Here is a 20,216-nt window from a genome sequence, read left to right as displayed (position 1 = left end):
TGTATGTAGAACAACACCTGTTATATTTATATATGCAGATGGATCAATGGATGGAGCGAGGAGATCAACAGCTGAACTGAGACTGCTCGAGAGCATTCGAGCATTGAACGTCATTTCATGGAAATGCCCTCACTCCAAGATATGACAGTCGGAACATAGGCAATTTCCCATCAAGTGTTATTATCCTTAGAGGATATGCCCTTTGTCATATACGTTCATTGTTTATCTTAGTTACCATTTTTATATTCTCAATTAAGAATTACGTTATTGCATTTTCATTTGACACTTTCTTATTTACAAGTGAATATTCTCTTTTCCATATGACGCTTTTGCATTTAAAATTGACTAATCTCATTTCCAAATGATGCTTTCGTATTTACAATTGACTATTCTCATTTATAGCTGACTATTATCAATTACAATTGACGTTTTCGCATTTTTAATTACCGCTTTATCATTCAAAGGTGACTTCTCATTTCCATATAACGCTTTCGCATTTATAATTGACTAACCTCATTTACAACTGACTACTCGCAATTACAATTGACGCTTTCACAATTTCATTTGATGCTTTCTTATTTACAAGTGACTATTCTCATGTCGAAGTTACGCTCTTGCGTTTTTCTCATTTCCATATGACGCTTTCGCATTTAAAATTGACGCCTTCCCATTAACAACTGGAAATGGCACCTCTCAGCCCTACGATTGTTGAAACACCCTTTCTGCTTGGCTGACAATGTGCAGCTATTTTCTCCACTACCTGTTCATTCGCCTTTTCGTTGCCGTCCGCGCCCATTTGACCAGAGCGCTATGAGTATTGTAAGTTCTCCCTGCTCTAGCTTTTCTAAGTGCTAATTTATACTCTACCGAATGATAGCTTGGTTGTCTATACAAAAGTTTACGCGACTGCAGTGAGCGTTGCTTTTTTCCAGTATCTTTGCTGCTTTGGTCATTGCTTCCACTTCTGCCTGAAAGACACTTTAGTGGTCTGCAAGTTTGTACGATCTCGTTATGAGCGGATCGGCACAGTGTACCATAGGATATCCCGGTGTCATTGATTTGATTCTTACGGTTTATATGTGTATCGTATCTTCCAACATTTCTGCGCCCTTGCCGCACCCTTTCACCTCTATTGGGCTTTAAGAACTAAAGCTATAAAGAAATTTAAAAAATTTAAATAGCTACCAACTCCCTTGAGGGGACGCATTTCTTAGGCGGACGAAAATTCGCTGATGGTAAGTGTTCGTCATATGTTAGTAAGGTCACAAAATTACCAGCCCTGTTGTTTTTTTTTTGTTCACAAATAACTAAAAGAGCTTAGAAATCAAACTGGGAATAAACCCTGCCAAAAAGTGCTGCTTTGGACTCAGTAGGCAAGTGAAAAGTAAAGTCCCCTCTAGACGAACCAAAATCCCGCTCTACAAGTCGTTCATAATACCTGTGCTGATATATGGCACGGAATCGCGGACTGAGTCGAGAGACGATGAGATGGCTCTTGGAGTGTCCGAGAGCAAAATTTTTCGCGAAGTTGTATGGTCTTGTCCGTCATGCGGACGGCGAGTATTGAAGGAGGTATAATGATAAACTCTATGAGCTTTATGCAGATATGAAGATAGTGTAAGAAGTAAAAGCCCAAAAGCTCCGCTGTCGAGATAATGCTATGCGAAAGCACAAAGCCGCTCCGGCCAAGAAAGAATATTGTAGAATATCGCAACCTGAGAGCAGAGTGGGAGATAAAATAAAAAAAAAATGTAAGCGACAACCTCCGAAGAGATTTTATGCAGAGTTTTTCCTATTACTTGTTTTTTGCTGTCTCTGAGTGGCATCTGCAAGCATATGAGTCTTCACTGAAAGCTTTTTATGGCAGAAATACACTCGGTGTGCTTGCCAAATACTGCTTAGGGGTGATGGAAAACTTGTTTCTAAAATTTTAATGTTACTTTGCGCGGAGCGTGAAGCCAGGGTCTTCGGTGTGGCAGGTGGAGCGTGCTACCATCACACCACGGCTCCCGCAATTGGAAGACCTCCAGTGAATTTTGTAAGGCAGGTGGATGAAGATTTGGCTTCTAATAGAAAAAAGAACGTTGAAAATAATTAAATTCAAGAAAGTTCAAAAATAAAGTATACAATATGCAAACAAAATTTGAGAACTTTGAAATCTTCAGAAGTCTGGTTGATTATTTTTTTCCAAAAAACAATTAGTAGAAGTTAATATCTTAAAATGGAAAAGGGAACTGGGGCTGGTAAGTACTCAACACAACTATAGTTAAGCCAATCATTCCGTCTTCCTGACGCAGGCAGTGTATTCCAAGCCAAGGTCTATGCTATAGGCAGGGCAGCAAAGCTGCTTCAAGATAGTGCGGTCTCCGACACCGACGTAATAATCCTTGTTGATATCCAAGCCGCCTTGAGGTCAATAGATTCCAACATCATAACATCGGACCTCTTGCGGAGGTGTAGAGCCTCTCTGGCTTCTATAATTCATCTCAATGTCTCCCTTTGCTGGGTTCCTGGGCACAGAGGCATTGAAGGGAATGAATTCGCGAATGAAATGGCGAGGAATGGTTCCGATTTAGACATAAGTCAGGTGGACAGCTCCGTCCGACCGCCGCTGAGTTATATCCTGTTGAGAATCGAGGAATATGAGAACAGGGCAACGGAATTGCTATGGACCAAAAGGGATAACTGCGAAGTCTCAAGTTCCTTATTACCATGTTTGTATAGAAAAGCCAACAGCTTCCTTCTCAAACTGAAGCAATCTGTTGAGGGTACTTACGTGTGTCATTATAGGCCATTGTGCTATCACTCCAATGCACAGACAGTGGCGAATACCAACAAGCTCCCTCTGCAGAAGCTTTCAGGATGAGGAGGAAGAGGAGTCGATCTACCACTTTCTCTGCCGATGTCGGGCGCTTGAAAGAAGAAGGCTCAATTTTCTGGGCTCAGGGTTCTTTGACATCTTGGCAGAGGTTGGGAAGGTGGACGTCTCGCTTCCTTTTGGGTTCATCAGGGAAAGCTAGTGGATCGTTGAGGGCCACTGGAAGGTATTGGAGTTAAACGAATGTGCCGCCACCCTGCACTTACTGAGGGCACTCACAATGAACAAATATGTCTCCGAGTGGAAGTGTGGGTAATACCCATGCACTCCCTCTTAACCTAACCTAACCTAACATCTTCAAAAATTATTGTTCCAGTTTAGAAAAGTTAATCAAACAAATTGCGACCGACCGATTGTATGCGTTCAAATTGTGGTCTTTGAAGTGCTTGGAGCTACTCCTCTTTATGAAGTAACGCTGCTAACTTCAGTTCAATATTCAGGTTTATTCAAATTTATTAAACTCCAGCTACCAAAGATGTACATACATATGTATATGCAAATATTCTGCCTAGCTTGGGTTTCTGCGGCAAAATTTAATAGTGATTTGAAAGTAATTTCGTTGTTGATATTGGTTTTGTCCGCGGTTTGACTAATGTCCACACATTTCCACATTACATTCCATTCGAATTGAATTGTCTTTCTATTTACTGTATTGTCATAGCTATAAATGTGCTAGATATGCATATTGTATGACAGTGTTTTTGTTGTATTTTATATGTGGTTAAACATGCTTGCTATCAGCAAACCACAGGTGAAATATTTTATTTGGTGCGTCTACGTATTAGAATATAATTTGTATTGCTGACCTTAAATCACTGCTGCACCATATTAAATTATTGCAGCTGTGACCAGTATGAAGGAGAATTTTTACTGTCATGTAAAGAACAAACCAATCGCGCATGCTAATTTTGTAAACCACATTTTGTTAGAACGAATTTGTAACAAAAAAGCAGAGGCCACCGTAGACAGTTTTGAATAACTAGTACCGTTATAATTACATAATGCAATAAATAAATGCAAGTACAAAAGTTAATATGAAAAGGATATATGCATGTATAATAAAACTAGAGAGGCCGGCAGACTTTGTTCTGCCCGAAATTGCTTTGCCTACGTTTCAGAAGTGAGCCGCGTTTCCCCTTTCAATTCTCTGTCCAATTGCATTCCCCTTTGTCTTCCATTTTTCTTCCTATTTTATCCTACTCTTTATCTATTTATCTTCCTTCTTCTCCCAAACTAATTCCCACTCCCACTTTCACTCCCACTTCCACTCCTACTCATACTAGCACTCGCATCATTTCCTCATTAATGGAATCTCTATATGAAATATGGCATACGTGTTTCACCTGACCGGACGACTTCAATATATTTGTTTTTATGAACTAAAGTATATAAAACTAATGTATATACGATTTTTAAAATCGTATTCATCGTTACCTATAGGATAATGGCAGATAACTGAGACGTTCTCTTCTCCGACAATGTTCCTCTCTGCGATGTATTCACTTTCTCAGTAAACAGTGGCATTTGTCATATTGTAGCTTCTGCAAAAAATAAAAATTGTATCTTCTTGCCTAACCTTCACCCTCTCCATATTTGATCCCCGTCTGTCAACCATATCTTACTTAATTCAATTCTTCGATTTTTTTCTTCTACTCCCACGTAATTACTCTCTCTCAGCCACCTTCTATTTTCCTTCATCTCCTCCCCTTCTGTAGATTTCTCTCACTATTCTCTTGCCCACTTCTATCTTATATGTTGCTTTTCCTCTCTTTCAGCCTATAGATTTTTGTATGACTTTCCATTTCACTCTCTTTCTTTTTCTTAACCACCGCCCCTTGTTAAAATTTTCTTTAACACACCCATTTTAAAATCCCTACTATCCATAACTCAGTAGAACTGGTCCATATAACTAACTAGAACTAAAAAAAGCTATAAGATTTTTAAAAATGGTTCTTTAGTTCTTGAGTTATACAGCGACCAAAAGACTGTGCATTCGCTTTCATAAATAAGATTTTTTGAAAATAAAGAAGTTTTTGAATGCAAAGGGACCCATATAGTAAGCTTTTCGAAGAAACCAAGATAATCGCTCCATAAATATAATTTTTTTGAATAGTTCGGTCTAGGGTCCTCTTTCCCAAATTTCAAGGAATGCGTACCATAAATACGATTTTTTAGAAAAGATCGGCTCCTGGTCGGCTCTTGGGAATGAACAGTTTCTCAAATATTAACTTGGCCAAAAGGTTACCACTGTGCCGAATTGTAAGCAAATCCCACCATAAATTAGATTTTTTTAAAAGGTTGGTTCCAGGTCCACTTTCCGGACAGACAAGTTTCTCAAATTATAGGCTAGTCAAAAAAATAACCCTGTACCAAATTTTAAAGAAATCGCTCCATAAATAACTTTTTTTTATGAAAAGTTAGGTCCCAGGTTAATTTCCCGGAAAGATTAAAAGTACAAATATATATTGTAACGAATTTACTTCCAAATCCTCTTATTTGCCCTTTTGCTAAGTTCGTATCACTAAACTGTTGAATAAATAACTCCAATATCAAATAATGGAAAAATGGCCTTTATTAAAGTACTTCACAATAACACTTATACTTTGCAACTAGCTGGCTTAATAACCAAACTGATAGCTTAAATGAAACTGACTTTCAAAATTGTACTGCTATTGCTCGCTAGATAGCGTCTTAACCGAAACTGCTTGACAACTCAAATCAAACTGAATTCCAGCGCCTCTACATCTGCTGCCTTTTATACTCTCTGTTCGCATCTTCTAGGTGCTTCCATAATCTACTAGTCCATCAGCTCTCAAACTTCTCAGTGTAACTGCAATTGTATAATTTGTATAGCTTCTCTCACACCTCATGCGCTTGTATGTGTGAGCGACACTTCCACAATTATAATTGCCTACATTTAGGAGCATCTCAATAAGATGTCTGCATGTGTTTGGGCATCTCATCTCCGCTGCGTGTATGTACATATGTGTAGACATAATGATTGAATTTGTGATGTGAATCACGTCACTTCTTAGCATCGGCTTCGAGATAGCAGCACCCCTTAGTTTTGCTAATATTCGTAACAATATATTAAGAATAAAGCACAAGTAAAAGACTATGAAAGGTAAGGGAACCTCACTTCAAAAATTAATGTATTTTAAGCTAGCGGTGCTTCTTCATTATCTCAACATAGGACAACCCTCATGGCGTTCCTCCTGTCCAGAATATTTAGAAAGCTTCCACCCATGCAGTCTAAGTATTTGGACAGCAACCTTACGATGGTCCTTATAAATCAAAAAAAAATATTTCTATACTCATCCCATTATTATTATTTCTAGGCCTTGAAGCACTGCGACCTTTTTGCAGATCTATTGTGCATGACCTTTCAGCCAAATTTTGTACGTAAAGGCTTTTGATGTATCTTAGTACCTCTTCAGGCTTTTTATTCCATATCACATAGGGATTAGGAGTCACACCACCTAGATGGGAGAATATCTGTCTAGCCAGAGCGAGGCATTCGCAGAGAATGTTAACCGGCGTTTCATCTTCCAGCTCACAAAAATTACAAATTTGAGTGTCTAGATTTAACTTACTTAGCTGGTATCGTAGATGAAGGTGTCCGGTATAGTACCCAGTAAGAATTTTTAGGTCTTCCCTTCCTAGGTAAATGAGTTTGGCTGACACTTTCGTTGCCGGAAGTATAAACAGTTTGGGATGTCTTTGCCCTGGGCAGTCAATCTAGTGATGTCTGAATTGTATAGTTTCCCAGTTACAGTTTCCCTGGTGTGTGCTTTTGTAAATCCACAATAGGTCTCTGGACCATAGACTGCTGCTATAGCACCCTGCTTTGCTAGGTAATCTGCATGTTCATTACTTTCATGTCCCTGATGTCCAGAAACCCATCCTAATAAAACCTTGTTTTTGGCTCCCTGGTCATTAAGGATTTCAGCACAGTCATCCGCTAGCTTAGATGCAACTGTGTAGGATTGTAAGGCGCGCAAGGCCGCCTGGTTGTCCCACAAAATGTAGATGGTCTTCGATGTTGAGCCTCTCCGCGGAAATTTTCTACCACAGACTTCTATTGCATGGATTTCCGACTGAAATATGGTGGCGTAGCATCCGTGAATCAGGCCTCCGAGTCAGGGTCTTTATAGGGATTCCCTCTTTCCCAGTTGTGTGCAATGGGCACTTCAAAGTTTCGTGAGATTCTGAGCTTAGAAGACATTACGTCACGCAGTTGAAATGTGGGATTTCCTATCAATTTTCTTATTATTTTCATATGGCCTATCATATTTCCTGGCTTCAACTCCGACATATATGGAAGTCTTACTGCGCCTAGTGTTGCTTCATTCTCTATCACAATAAAGAAGAGAGGTATTCCCGCTAAAGCACTAAGTGCAGGGACGTTCTCATCGCACCTGTTATTCCAATGCAAACTAGTCGATGCAGTTTGCTTAGTTTTGCTGTTGCCGTTCTTTGCGTCATTAGACATTCGTTCAATGTTTCTAGTATCTGAGTTATTGAAAGTTCCTTAAAATTTAGAAGTAGAATTTGTAAGTTCGGACGTTTTTTAGAATTTTCACGATCTTTGGACAATTTAGCGAAGTTCTTGTCCCTCAATAAAAATTTTCACCGCGGTTCCGGTGTGTATTCTTAGTCTCAAAACTCTAGCTATTCGGGAAGTTACTTAAAAATGGATTGCAAGTGTCTCCAACTTTGTATGGAAAAATATCAAAAGAATTCAATATAAAGGAAGTAAAAATGTTAAAGTACTTCCTTTATATAAAGCCATTAAAAAAAAAAAAATAAATGTAAGGCGCGATAACCTCCGAAGAGATCTAAGGCCGAGCTTCTCTTCCAATTTGCGTCGTGCTCCTCTTGATTTTTCCCTACAAATTGGCCGGACGGGACCTACATGTTTTATGCCGGCTCCGAACGGCATCTGCAAGGCAGATGAGTTTTCACTAAGAGATTTTCATGGCAGAAATATAATCGGAGCGCTTGCCAGACACTGCCGAGGGGCGACCCCGCTTAGAAAAATTTTCTTCTAATTGAAAAATCTTATTTCTAAAATTTTGATGTTGCTTTTCCCGGGAGTTGAACCCAGGGCATACGGTGTGATAGGCGGAGCACGCTACCATCACACCACGGTGGCCGCCAATAAAGCCATTATTTTGTTGAAATTTGATGTTCAAATTCAATCAGTGTAAAAATAATTATGAGAAAACAAAATTATAATATTCAGATATCTAGCTCATCGGTAACTGCCTTAACGAAATGTGATTTTTCAGTAAATATTTGGTAAATCAATCAATTATTAGAGAGCTGTTATTCATTTTCTGCAGGGTTGCCACAAGTACTACATAAAATATTCACAAATATTGTTATGGATTGCATAACATAATAAGATTCTGTTCTCCGACACTTAAGTAAGTTAGTATTAGCTAAATGGAGTTGCAGAATCCAAAATAAAATTTAGCCAAAACAATTTTGACAGAAATGCATGTAATTTAAAAGTTTGAAGAGCGCATACGCATTGGTAAGCCATGTATTAGCGGAACTAATTGCACTTTACTCCAACTTTCGACATTTATGCCATTCATTCCAATTCTGTCCATAGCATAACATTATGCGTTTGCCGAATTCGAAAACGTTGCACTTAAAAACTTGACTATCTCGCAATACTCACAAAGACTTAAGTTTGTATGTATTAAATACTAGAGGCATATTAACATGGAGCTGGCGTTGCACATTGACAAAGTTTAAGGGACACAATATACATCGCTGAATGCTCTTATTTAAATGTTAATACTCAAACGGCATCTGCAATTAATGTTGCAAATTTTCAGCATTTCAGCACTGTTCACATGTGGTTATTGTAAATTATGTCTGCACTGAATGTCATGTTGAACATACATCCAGTAGATATTGCAGGAAAGGCAACCGCGGCCCGGTCATTGGTCAGGCTTCGTGATATGGGCTATGGGCTTTCTGACTTCGGACACTCTAGCCTTTTTACTATATTCGACTTTATCCCGGACAGGACGGACTATTGTATGCTGATGACTGCTTCTTATACAACCTTCACCCCAGTCATTCCCCCGAGAGAGGAGTGGGAAAGAGGATTCATCCGGGGCAGGGGACCGGTTGACTTGTTCATGGATGGGTCAAAATTGGACGGAAAGGTGGGGGGGGGGGGGGTCTTTTGCCAGAGCTAAATGTAAGCCGCAAGTTTAAGTTGGCTGATCACTGCAGTGTATTCCAAGCGGAGGTTGGTGCGATTAAGGATGCGGTGGTTAAAATGCTATCCAGTGTTACTACGGTTATGGAATTCAACATCTACTCTGATACCCAAGCTGCTATCAAGGCCTTAAGTTCAACTACAGTGAGATCGAGGGTGGTCTGGGAGTGCCTGACCTCGCTTGCGATTGCATGGACCTATTTTATAATTTAGATTATCTGGGTCCCGGGCCATAGTGATATCCCGGGAAACTGTCAAGCGGATCTCTTAACCCGCATCGATACAAATGAACCGGATGAAAATGGCGGTAGGGATCTCGGGATTCCGCTGGCCACCTGCGATTTGCTCTTTCATAGCTGGGCCTCGGGTTCACTAAGGCGCAGCTATCAATGGTCGGTGTCGTTTGGACTGGGCACTGTCCCATAGGTATCCATGCGGTACGTCTCAATATACTGCAAACTCCATCATGCTGCAGCTGTATGGATGATGATGATATGGAATCATCACATCACTTTATGCTTGATTGTCCAGCTTTTGCCAGGACAAGGCGAAGGTACTTCGGTCGCGACTCACTTGGATCTCCCGAGGATTTATCCATGTTTGAGATCGGTATCATTCGGAACTTTATCGTTGCTACCCAACGATTCTCTAAGTAGCTTTATCTACGTCACCGTCATTTTATTTTATTTTATTGCATGTGGTATCACAACGGACCTTCATATTTTCCAAGTGAGCTACCCCTATCAGGGTAGTTACCGCCAAACCTAACCTAACCCAAATTACGTTAATAACTTTTGCAGATGGTTCAAGCAACATCACATTTATCTGTATATCTCGAATTTAAGAACTTGGTGGCCGCCGTGGTGTGATGGTAGCGTGCTCCGCCTACCACAACGAAGACCCTGGGTTCACACCCCGTGCAAAGCAACATTAAAATTCTAGAAACAAGCTTTTTCAATTAGAAGAAAATTTTCCTAAGTGGGATCGCCCCTCGGCAGTGTTCGGCAAGTACTCCGAGTGTATTTCTGCCATGAAAAGCTCTCAGTGAAAACTCGTCTGCCTTGCAGATGCCGTTAGAAGTCGGCATAAAACAAGTAGGTCCCGTCCCGCCAATTTGTAAGAAAAATTAAAAAGGAGCACGACGCAAATTGGAAGAGAAGCTCGGCCTAAAATCTCTTCGGAGGTTCTCGCGTCTTACATTTATTTATTTATTTTCAAGAGCTGGGTTGGTCTCCGCCTGAAATCCATGATTCAGTTTTGTTATCAAAATGTCCACAGTACTTCTTCGGGTTTTTTGAGAATAATGTACATACTAAAATTAAAGATTTTGGTGTTTTACAGAAAAAAAACGAATAGTGCAAGATCCCGTGGCTGCCAGACCTTCGTCATTTTATAAAAGTTGAAATTTCGTCAGTGCATATTTCCAACTGAAGCAGGATCGTTGGTCTATTTTAGAACTTGAGTCATAGTGTGTTCAACAGATATCGTGCAAAAGTTTTGCAGAAAAATAGACCTTTCTTTCGTCATTTTATAAAGACTGATTTTAATATATGGTCTTCGTCACGATATAAGAAGCAACTATCCTTATTGCCAGACACTTTCCATAGTGGCTGTGATTAGCCAGACACTTTTAATCCTTCTAAACTTCAAAGAACATCGAAGCAATTTTATACTGAAATTCGAATACAAAAGCTTTAAAACAAACTTTTGAAATATTGTTTACCGTAAAAAACTGTCAGCTCAAGTTTTATAATAGACCAACGATCCTGCTTCAGTTCGAAGTATGCTCTGACAAAATTTCAACTTTATGTAAAATGACGAAGGTCTGGCAGTCACGGACTATTAGACTATAATCACCATTATCTACATAAATTTCAAATTTGAGAAACGTGTGGCATATATGTGCTTTCGAAGCCCGTTTAGACAACTTTCCTCATTCTACAGCTCTGAATTTTTAGCAATGAACGAATTATACATTTTCAGCCTTCTAGTAACCAAATGACTTTGTTTGCCTTTATGTTGTCTTTGGCTAAAATACGCGACCACTTCTACGCGTCTAAAGGCAAGGAACAAAAAACGTGAGGAAAGCTAGCTAGTTAGAAAGACTGCAATCGCAACAGACTGCCAATTATTTCGCAAGCACGTCTCTTATACCTGCTCTCTAAAAGCGCACGTCAATTCGATGGTATGTAGAAGCAGTGGGCGCATATATCTAAACCACATCGTACCGCCGCCAAGAAAAATATGTTACCCGCGACCACAGAAAACAACAGATGCTGGAGAAAATTAGACAAGCTGCAGAATTCAAGTGCTTTTGAGCAATTTAAAAGCGTGCCACAACTGTCGTTGCTGACGACATTGATATGATCGACCTGAACTCCAGCGCCGTAAATTCTGTTTACTCAGAACTGGAAAAAGAAACGTACCTTCCGCACGACCGCCCCATTTCGGCACAGGATCGGCTTAGGAAAGCGGTAAGGGAAGCACAGCTTAAAGAGCTCCCGATTATTATTGGAGCCGACGGCAACGCGCACCACCTCGCATGGGGTCAACCAATACAAACACAAGGGGTGGGGCTCTTTTTGTTTTTATTATCAGTAACAACCTTTGCGTATACAAGTCTGGGGACAAGCCAGCTTTTGTCACCTCTAATCGGAGAAAAGTTCTTGATATTAATCTAGTTTCAGGACCGTTCTCTGACTTTGTCAAGGAATGGAAAGTTTCCGAAGAAGAAGAAATCGTTGCCGGGCAAGGAACATTAACACCAACAACATCTCCCAAAACCTTCAGGAAGTGTTGCAGTTATTTTTATAACAAAAGTTTATACTTCAAGTTAGAAGTACTTCCTGAGATGCATTTTGTAACGTAGGTCATAAGGTTAATTTCGTTAATCACCATAAACTTATGTAAATTTTAAGTGCTCATAAGACCCACCAATCGATTTAAATCAGTATTAAGCTCAATTGACCTAATTTCCGTTGACCTTAGGTCACTGCAAAGTTACACTCGTTCACAAGTTAAACATAAACCATATAGTGTTACTTAAATCACTGTACCACTAACTTTCTGTTCATACGGTGCTGGTCATTTACAACCTGTTTTGCTAATGATAAGCATTTCAACGCTCTATTTGAACGTTTTACGCTCATGCCACCACAACCATGTCTCATTCGAATCTCACAAAATCGCTGTGAGTTGAAAATTATTTATGCAACTAATAGCGCTTGTGCTAAGCTGCAGCTGGTTACTCATAACACACAAGAGAATTAGTGATGATACGAATGCTCTACTAGTATTCGGTAAAACCAGAACTTCTGGCATGAGCGTGACTGTACTAAAAATATGGTTTCTCGAAGCGCAGCAAAACCATACCTCTTAACGGGGATTCGGCTGCTGAGAGGATGACATATTGTAGAAAAGACATACAAAATAATATGACGAAATGAGGTAGCACTGAAATGACAGTCCTTGGTCGGGAAAAATCCCAATTCGCACCGTTGAATTGAACCGGCTGCCATATAATTGAAAAATCTAGAAGGCTGTCCAACAGACGCGCACATAAGCAAAAACACAGCGCGTCTCTTATTACCATCATCATCAAAGAGGTCGATAAAACAGAAGACATGCTAAACCATTCAAAGTAGAACGCCAGAACGGCATTGTCATGCCGATGCTCAAAAATCTCAGCCATGAAGAATTAAAATATCTAGCACTCGCCATAAACCTGTCTCTATCCAGTTTCGTCATTGTCATGAAAAATGAAAAAATGGCGAGCGTAGTACAGCTACCAAAGTCTGCGAAACTAGCAAACTTAATAGGGGATTCTCTATCACCAGTACCCAAAAAACTTAAATCCGGCCTGCTCTCTTATGTCATCGCATACCTGCGGCTTGCCGAAAATTACATAGCACTTTTACCGCGTTAAACGGCATTAGTACACAGATAAATTATGGGCTGAATAAAAAACCCCACCAAAGAACATTACTCCTAGCGGAAGACTTGTCAACCACGACAATTTACTGCCAGACTTGGTATCGGTGCAATTCAGAAACGTTACATCAAAACCCTGAAAAATTAAACAAGGGGTGCCTCAGTGTCATGTCCTTTTCCCCTTTTGCTAAATTTTACATATCGAAGCTCCCTTCTATACTAGAACGAGGTATCATTGTATCCGATAACGGCACGATAATGGCTACATGTTCCGCCAAAACCATTGATTGATCTATATAATAAAAAAAACGACTATAACTTTAGTCTCTTCAGTTTCTTCCGCGACCTTATTTAAAGCATACACAAAGCAAATGTCGACCATATTGGACATCCACGACGATGGAGTTACTCTACCTACTATCTTACATCCAAAAATACAGAATGTGGCGTTCGATCAGCACCTTCATTTTCGCGAGCATGCAGCCCTTGATTTCTTAAGTCCAGAGTTGCAACAAAATCCTCAATTCTCTGGCCGGCAGCACATCAAATAAACTAACCAATCGTTTGTATGCTACGCATTCCCAATATAGTCGCCGAGCGTAAAGAAAACACACTGAAAGAAACTGCTAGCTCGTCGAAAAACCGCGTGCAGAACTCCCATTATGTCTTCTTATGTCCCCAGAACATCACACACACAGTGGGGCGAGATAAAGAAGCCATATAAATGATATTTCAACAGTTTCTGCTGGATACCCAGACACCTGGACGTACCAACAGACATATGAGCCGGCCTCCAAGGAACTTAAGAAGTCATCTCCGTAAGCACTTTGAAGAAATCTTGTACTGTTTAATTCAGATCTTTGGAAAAAGGAGCATGACAAGAAACATTCATAAAAAAGCGTCGAACAATTATGCAAGGGATTGCACGGTGAACACTGTTCCTAGAGAAAGGAGGAAAGCAACAAAGAAGACATTTATCACTCAACTTCGATTTGGATACGGTAATAGGCTAAGCTCTTACTTTTACCTAGAATCAACTCCGACATACTCAACGTGTGTCCCGCTTGTGATATGTTCCCATGTGAAACCAACCAAGTTTTTAATTGAGGCGTATTACCAGGGACTCTAATAACCTCATCTCTCCTCAACCCTATTAAAACTGCCTCAGACTCCAGTTAGAGAACATTGATGACTATTAGTGAGTGGTCGCACCTATTGGAAGGGGTGAAGCACTTATACAACAACAAAAACCACAACTTCTAATGCACTAGGACGTTTGGCTTCGGTTTTGAGTATTTTCAACCAGAGTTGCGAGAAGCGTTAGTGAGAACATTTTTTAGAACGAAATAGCAACAATCATTGGGCCGAGTTCTATAAGTCTCGCAAATCGTTGCTTGCTATATCTGTAAGCTTCAAGTATTTACCTTACAACTTGAAATGAACTCGTGCAACGAGTTTTAACTTACACAGATTAAAAAAAGTTCTATCCGATTTCGATTCGAGCAAGTTCTTTTCCATTCCTACATTCTACCTACACATTCACATACGTAGGTACCCGTCAGCTCGCGCTTATGGTCGGTCACCTGCACACAAATTTGTCTAGCAATTAACCGCAGCACCAACGGCAATGAAACATTTAATTATATGAAATATGCACATTTGTTATCAGTAATGCAAAACCTTACGTCTCACACCAGCTACAGGTCTATTTCGAAGAGCACATATATACGTACATGAATAAATGGGTTAGCTTTTCAATGGCACTTCCGCTATATGTTAGTTACTAAAGTTATCCTCTTCAACAAAAAGTCAACCGAATAAATTTGAAAAGGTGTTTTAGTTAAGTCAAGTACTTTGTTCACAAACAAATAAAAAAGCAAGCGAAAAATAATATGTTACCATAAAATCCGCTTTTGGTATGCATGTACATATGTATGTGTACTGGGTTGGGTCAATTTGTATGGACGAAAGTTAACATATATCGCGCCTTCGATATTTCGATTGGTTTTGGGCTCAAAAAAAATTTTTTTTTTTCAAAAAAACTGCATTTGCCAATTTTGCATTTGCCAATTTACATGAAAAAAAAATACATAAAAAACGATTTGGAGCTTTGAAAATGAAAAAAAAAAAATGCATAAAAAATTGAAAAAATCGATGAAGTTTCGCAGGCTCGAAAATTATTTTTTTTGGTATGCGTAGTGGAAAGTTTTTTTCCTGAGCCCAAATCCTAGCGAAAAATCGATAGCGCGAATCGGTTAATAAATTGACCCAGTCTAATGTTTACGCTTACATGCACATGTACCTGTCTACATGTATATAAAACTTTATGGCTTCGCAAAATTTTAAGTTTCACAATTTTTTGATGGCACATTTCAAATCAAATTTCACCTTGAGTGCTTTTTTATTTGCATCAAATAAAAGTTTTCACATTTTCTCATCACTTTCCCGCCTTATTCGTTGCTCTTACTTGATTTTTGTTTGCTCCACATAACCAATAGTAGAAATTCTCATGCAATATAAATTCCTTCTACGGCATAACACAAAGAGTCAGACAAATGAGAACATATTTTAGAACGACTTATTGACAAAACCTACAGTTTTTGTGCTTACTCTGAACAATAGCTGGGGCGACAGACCAATTTCTAAGAAACTGTGCAAGACAAAAATATACATGGTCCCTTAGTTGGCCTGACCGGTCCATGAGGTTCTCACATACATTTTGTGTGTTACCATAAATTTGCTGAACGGGCCAAACTGAGAAACCCCATCAGAAACCTGGACCAAGAAGCCATCTTCGGCTTAGTAACCAGAATCTTAGGCTTGCGAGTGCGAGCATAAGACTCGATCGTTTCCTCCTCTATCCAACACATTCCACCGCGGTTATAACTGACAAATTAAAAGTATGTAACTCTAGAAGGCAACGTCTAGGGAGAATACCCATCATGATCCTACTGCCCTCTATTTTTAATGCTTAGTATAACTTTGTTAGTCTAACGTTGTAAGATCTGTACAATATCTTTGACACTTTGCAGCAACTTTGCTTGGTTGATCATGCGAAGCTCTCACATTCTTTTAATCTCGCCCAACTTGATTGGGAGGTCTACGGTAGAAGCTTCGAGCGATGCACCCGTTTAGCCATTTTTCATTTGCATCTATTCACATATACTCCGGAATCCACTATAGATACATATGTCTTAATTTTTTCCAAAGTTCGATTACACTTTTTCACACTTTAAGATGCTGTGCTATGCAGGATTAGCCTTGATTATCGATTGGATCTCAATATAAAAATTAAGTTTATGCCTTTTCCTCCAGTGTGTATTTTGCTTTAATTACGACTACTACTTCCGCATGAGGAGCACTAAGGTGGTCTAGCTCCTTGTAGGATCTTGTTATCTAAGGATCAGCACATTATACCACAGACTGTACTCGTTGCCGCTCTTCTGCTATTTGAGCGCCCCTTAGCCAACCTTCCAGCTCTTTTGTGATGTTATCCCCATCGTCACGCAATGAACTTGAAACTCTTTGGTTTCGATTTTGAAGCAGCGATATATATGTACAAGTTTGAATGCACAGAATTTGTAAATATTTTTGGTCTGGTTTCTAAACCAAAATTGTTCTAAAGTTTTTGTATTTGTATTTTTGACATTTTTGGTTCAATTTTAAAACCAGAAGTGCCTGCAAGTTCTATATCAATATGTTTTAACTTTTTGGTTCGGTTATAAATCCATAATTAATTACAAATTTCTATATTTATATTTTAAACAGCATAACCTCCTACCGTCCGATTTCTTTAATTTAATGCTCGACAAAACGTATACCAGCTGCATAAGTTAACAGTACATTTTACTACAAGCGAATGCTGACGACATTGATATCATCTTACTCGAACTGAAAAAAAGCGGAAAAATGGTGAATGAAGACAAAATCAAGAACCTTCTGTCTTAAGCAGAGAGTCTGCACATTCGTGCCTAGGCAACCACGCCACTGTTGGTAGCCATAATTTCGAAATTTTGAAAGATTTCGTTAATTTGCGAACTACAGCATCAGCCTTGAAATTCAGCGATCAATATTGACTCTCTCTGTAAACGAAATACTGCTTCACTTATCGTACCCGTCCTATTATATGGAGCAAAAGGAGGAACAATGAAAACATTAGATGAGGCAACTCTGGAACCCCCAAGGGAAATTTGTTCGAAATATTTACGGACTTCTACGCATTGGTGACGGTTAGTACCGAAAAAGATTTCATGAAGAGCTGTTCGATCTTTACGCAGACATCAAGCTAATTAACACGCAGCGGCAACGCTGGCTATACCATATTATACGAAAGGAAGATGATGCTCTGGCTGAGCAAATGTTTTTATCGGAACCCGCCAATGGATGTAGATGACCACTCCGCTGGAAAAAGCAGAAGGAAAATGATTTAAGTTCCGTTGGTGTGACAATTTGGCACCAGTAAACCCAACGAAAAAGCGACTGGCGTGTCTTGTTGGAGAGTCATAACCTTTTAAACGTTTATGCGTCAATTAAGCAAGTAAGACAGTTGCCACCATAAATTCCATTAACATACAAAACAACTTCTCATTCTACTGCTAGAATGCTTCGGAGCCGTCTATTCTATATCTCTACTTGGTGTAAAATATTGACCTCGATGGAAACTTATAAAAAAAAATAAATTCAAGGCGCGATAACCTCCGAAGAGATCTAAGGCCGAGCTTCTCTTCCAATTTGCGTCGTGCTTCTCTTGATTTTCCCTACAAATTGGCCGGACGGGACTTACATGTTTTATGCTGACTCTGAAAAAAAAAAAAAAACTGCTGACATTTAAGGTCTCTATTGGTTAGTTTGGGTACCCCGCGAACTTTTCCAACTTATATTGACATATGCATTACTTTGTATTAGAAGACGTATATATTTATGCATACACAACAAATTTTAAGTTTATATGCGCTTATTCTCTAAAAATTTTGCAAGCGATTGTAAAGAAAAAGCAGTGCGACAACAGCGCTGGCTATTCTTCTGAGAGATAAAACCCACAATCAGGTAAATAGTTGAGCTGGGCGATTAATTGGTTACTCAGAATTTAGATTATTCATATTTTATGTTACTCCGGATGGACCATAATGCCAATTCATCTAATGGCATTTTGGAGTGGTCATAACGTCAATTGACCGTTTGGACGTTGAACATATGTGACTTCACAGTGAACTAGAGCTGGATTCGATTCGATTTTTTTTAGTAATCGATTTTTTGATTCGATTCTCGAAAAAAATCGATTTAACGGACTATATCGAATCGAACAAAGGTTATTTAAATTTTGCCTATTCTTTGTAACGGTGTACTAACGTACATAACCCATTTACACGATTTTTTGCGAAAAATTAAGCTGGATAGTTTCTCCCTCATTTCATTGCCTGCACACAAAATTGGAACATCAAGGAATGCCACATGGGTCTTATGTATTTCTTAACTTAATGAAAATAAAAAGGAATAAGAAATTTAATTGAGGAAATTTAATAAAAATTTACACTTCTGTGTTCGTGTTTGCTGCTGTCTATGTCATAAAAACAATATTGCAAATAAAGATTGACTTTAAAAACAAAAATATTACATTTCAGCCTTTTTGGAATATATCCTTTATAGCTATAACAACATATTCATTTAAATATTATTAATTATTTACCAAATAATTTATTTTCTAGATTCATAGTACTTATAAGTTTTGGTTCCATAGGCGTTTTGGGAATTAGGCGCACTAATGCTGCAAATTGAGTAAGAATGAAATAATTTTTTTTATTGTACTTTTTTAAAGAATCTTAAATATTTCCTAACGTTTTGACACATCGATTGATCCTGAAGAATTTTGTATACCAAGCGTATGTATGTATATGTCCTGATCAAGTATTACGTATATGATCAAAAAAACAAAAATACATAAAGATTTCGCCATATTTAAAAGCAAAAACACGGGAAGAGTAAACAGCTTGATGAAAATGTAAGGAAAATAGTTTGTTTACGAGCGAAACTATTTAAGTGTTAATAATTCTATCAGTGTCTTCAAATTTTGTGTACGTTTCTTCTTCTTATTTTCAACAAAACAGATGTTTTATATTAGTGCTGCCATCTTCTATAAAGTTGATCCAGGTTGTTCCGATAATATTTGATCATGAGCCAGAGTTCGATAACTCAATGAAACGCTCCTAAAAACTATAGAATTTGTATTTCATAAAGCGCCAGCAAAGTGGATAGTGATGAAAACTTCAATGCCTAAAGGAATCGAATGATTTAAAAAAAAAACAATCGATTTTACATTTCTAAAAAAAAAGATCGATACATCGATTAAGCATCTAATCGAAATCCAGCTCTACAGTGAACAACTAATATATTTTTTGTTGGCTCAATATATCCTAGCTTTCGTCCATATGCATTAACCTGGGCCGATTTTTATGGACGAAAGTTAAGCTATATAGCGCCATCGATTTTTCGATAGGATTTGGGATCAGAAAAAAAGTTCCACTACGCATACCCAAAAAAATAATTTTCGAGCCAGCAAAAAAAATCGATTTTTCGACCAAAATTCTTCTAAATCTCCATAAAAGAAATATTTTTTTTTTTCAAAAAACTGCATTTACCAATTTTGCATTTGCCAATTAACACGAAAACAAAATACATAAAAAATGATTTGGAGCTTTGCAAATGAAAAAATGCATAAAAAATCGTTGAAATTTTGCAGGTTCAAAAATCATTTTTTTGGGTATGCGTAGTGGAACTTTTTTTCCTGAGCCCAAATCCTTTCGAAAAATCTATGGGGCGATATCGGTTAATAAATCGACCCAGTCTAATATGCATACATGCTTATATACACATATCTTTTGGCTAGGCTTGAGTTTCTTCTCAAACACTAAACTATTTTAACATTTTTTTTTTCGGGTTAACATATTTGCCAGTTCTACTAATATTCAAGATTTCAACTGTTTTAACGAGGTATTTTGCTACTTTGTTATTGCCTGCACTTGTTTGCCCTTCTTTATTTGTCAGTGTTAACATCTTAAAGGCTACTCAATTAAATTATTATTTCCTGCTATTGTAGCTTTGAAAGTCGCTTGAAAGAATTCGAAAAGTGCAAAAGTTAAGGCAAATTGTCTATTGGGTTTAAAATGGATA

Source organism: Eurosta solidaginis, chromosome 5 (assembly GCF_040869045.1).
Source record: "Eurosta solidaginis isolate ZX-2024a chromosome 5, ASM4086904v1, whole genome shotgun sequence".
NCBI lineage: Eukaryota > Metazoa > Arthropoda > Insecta > Diptera > Tephritidae > Eurosta > Eurosta solidaginis.
The sequence above is the reverse complement of the archived record's forward strand: the minus strand, read 5'-3'. Positions refer to the sequence as shown.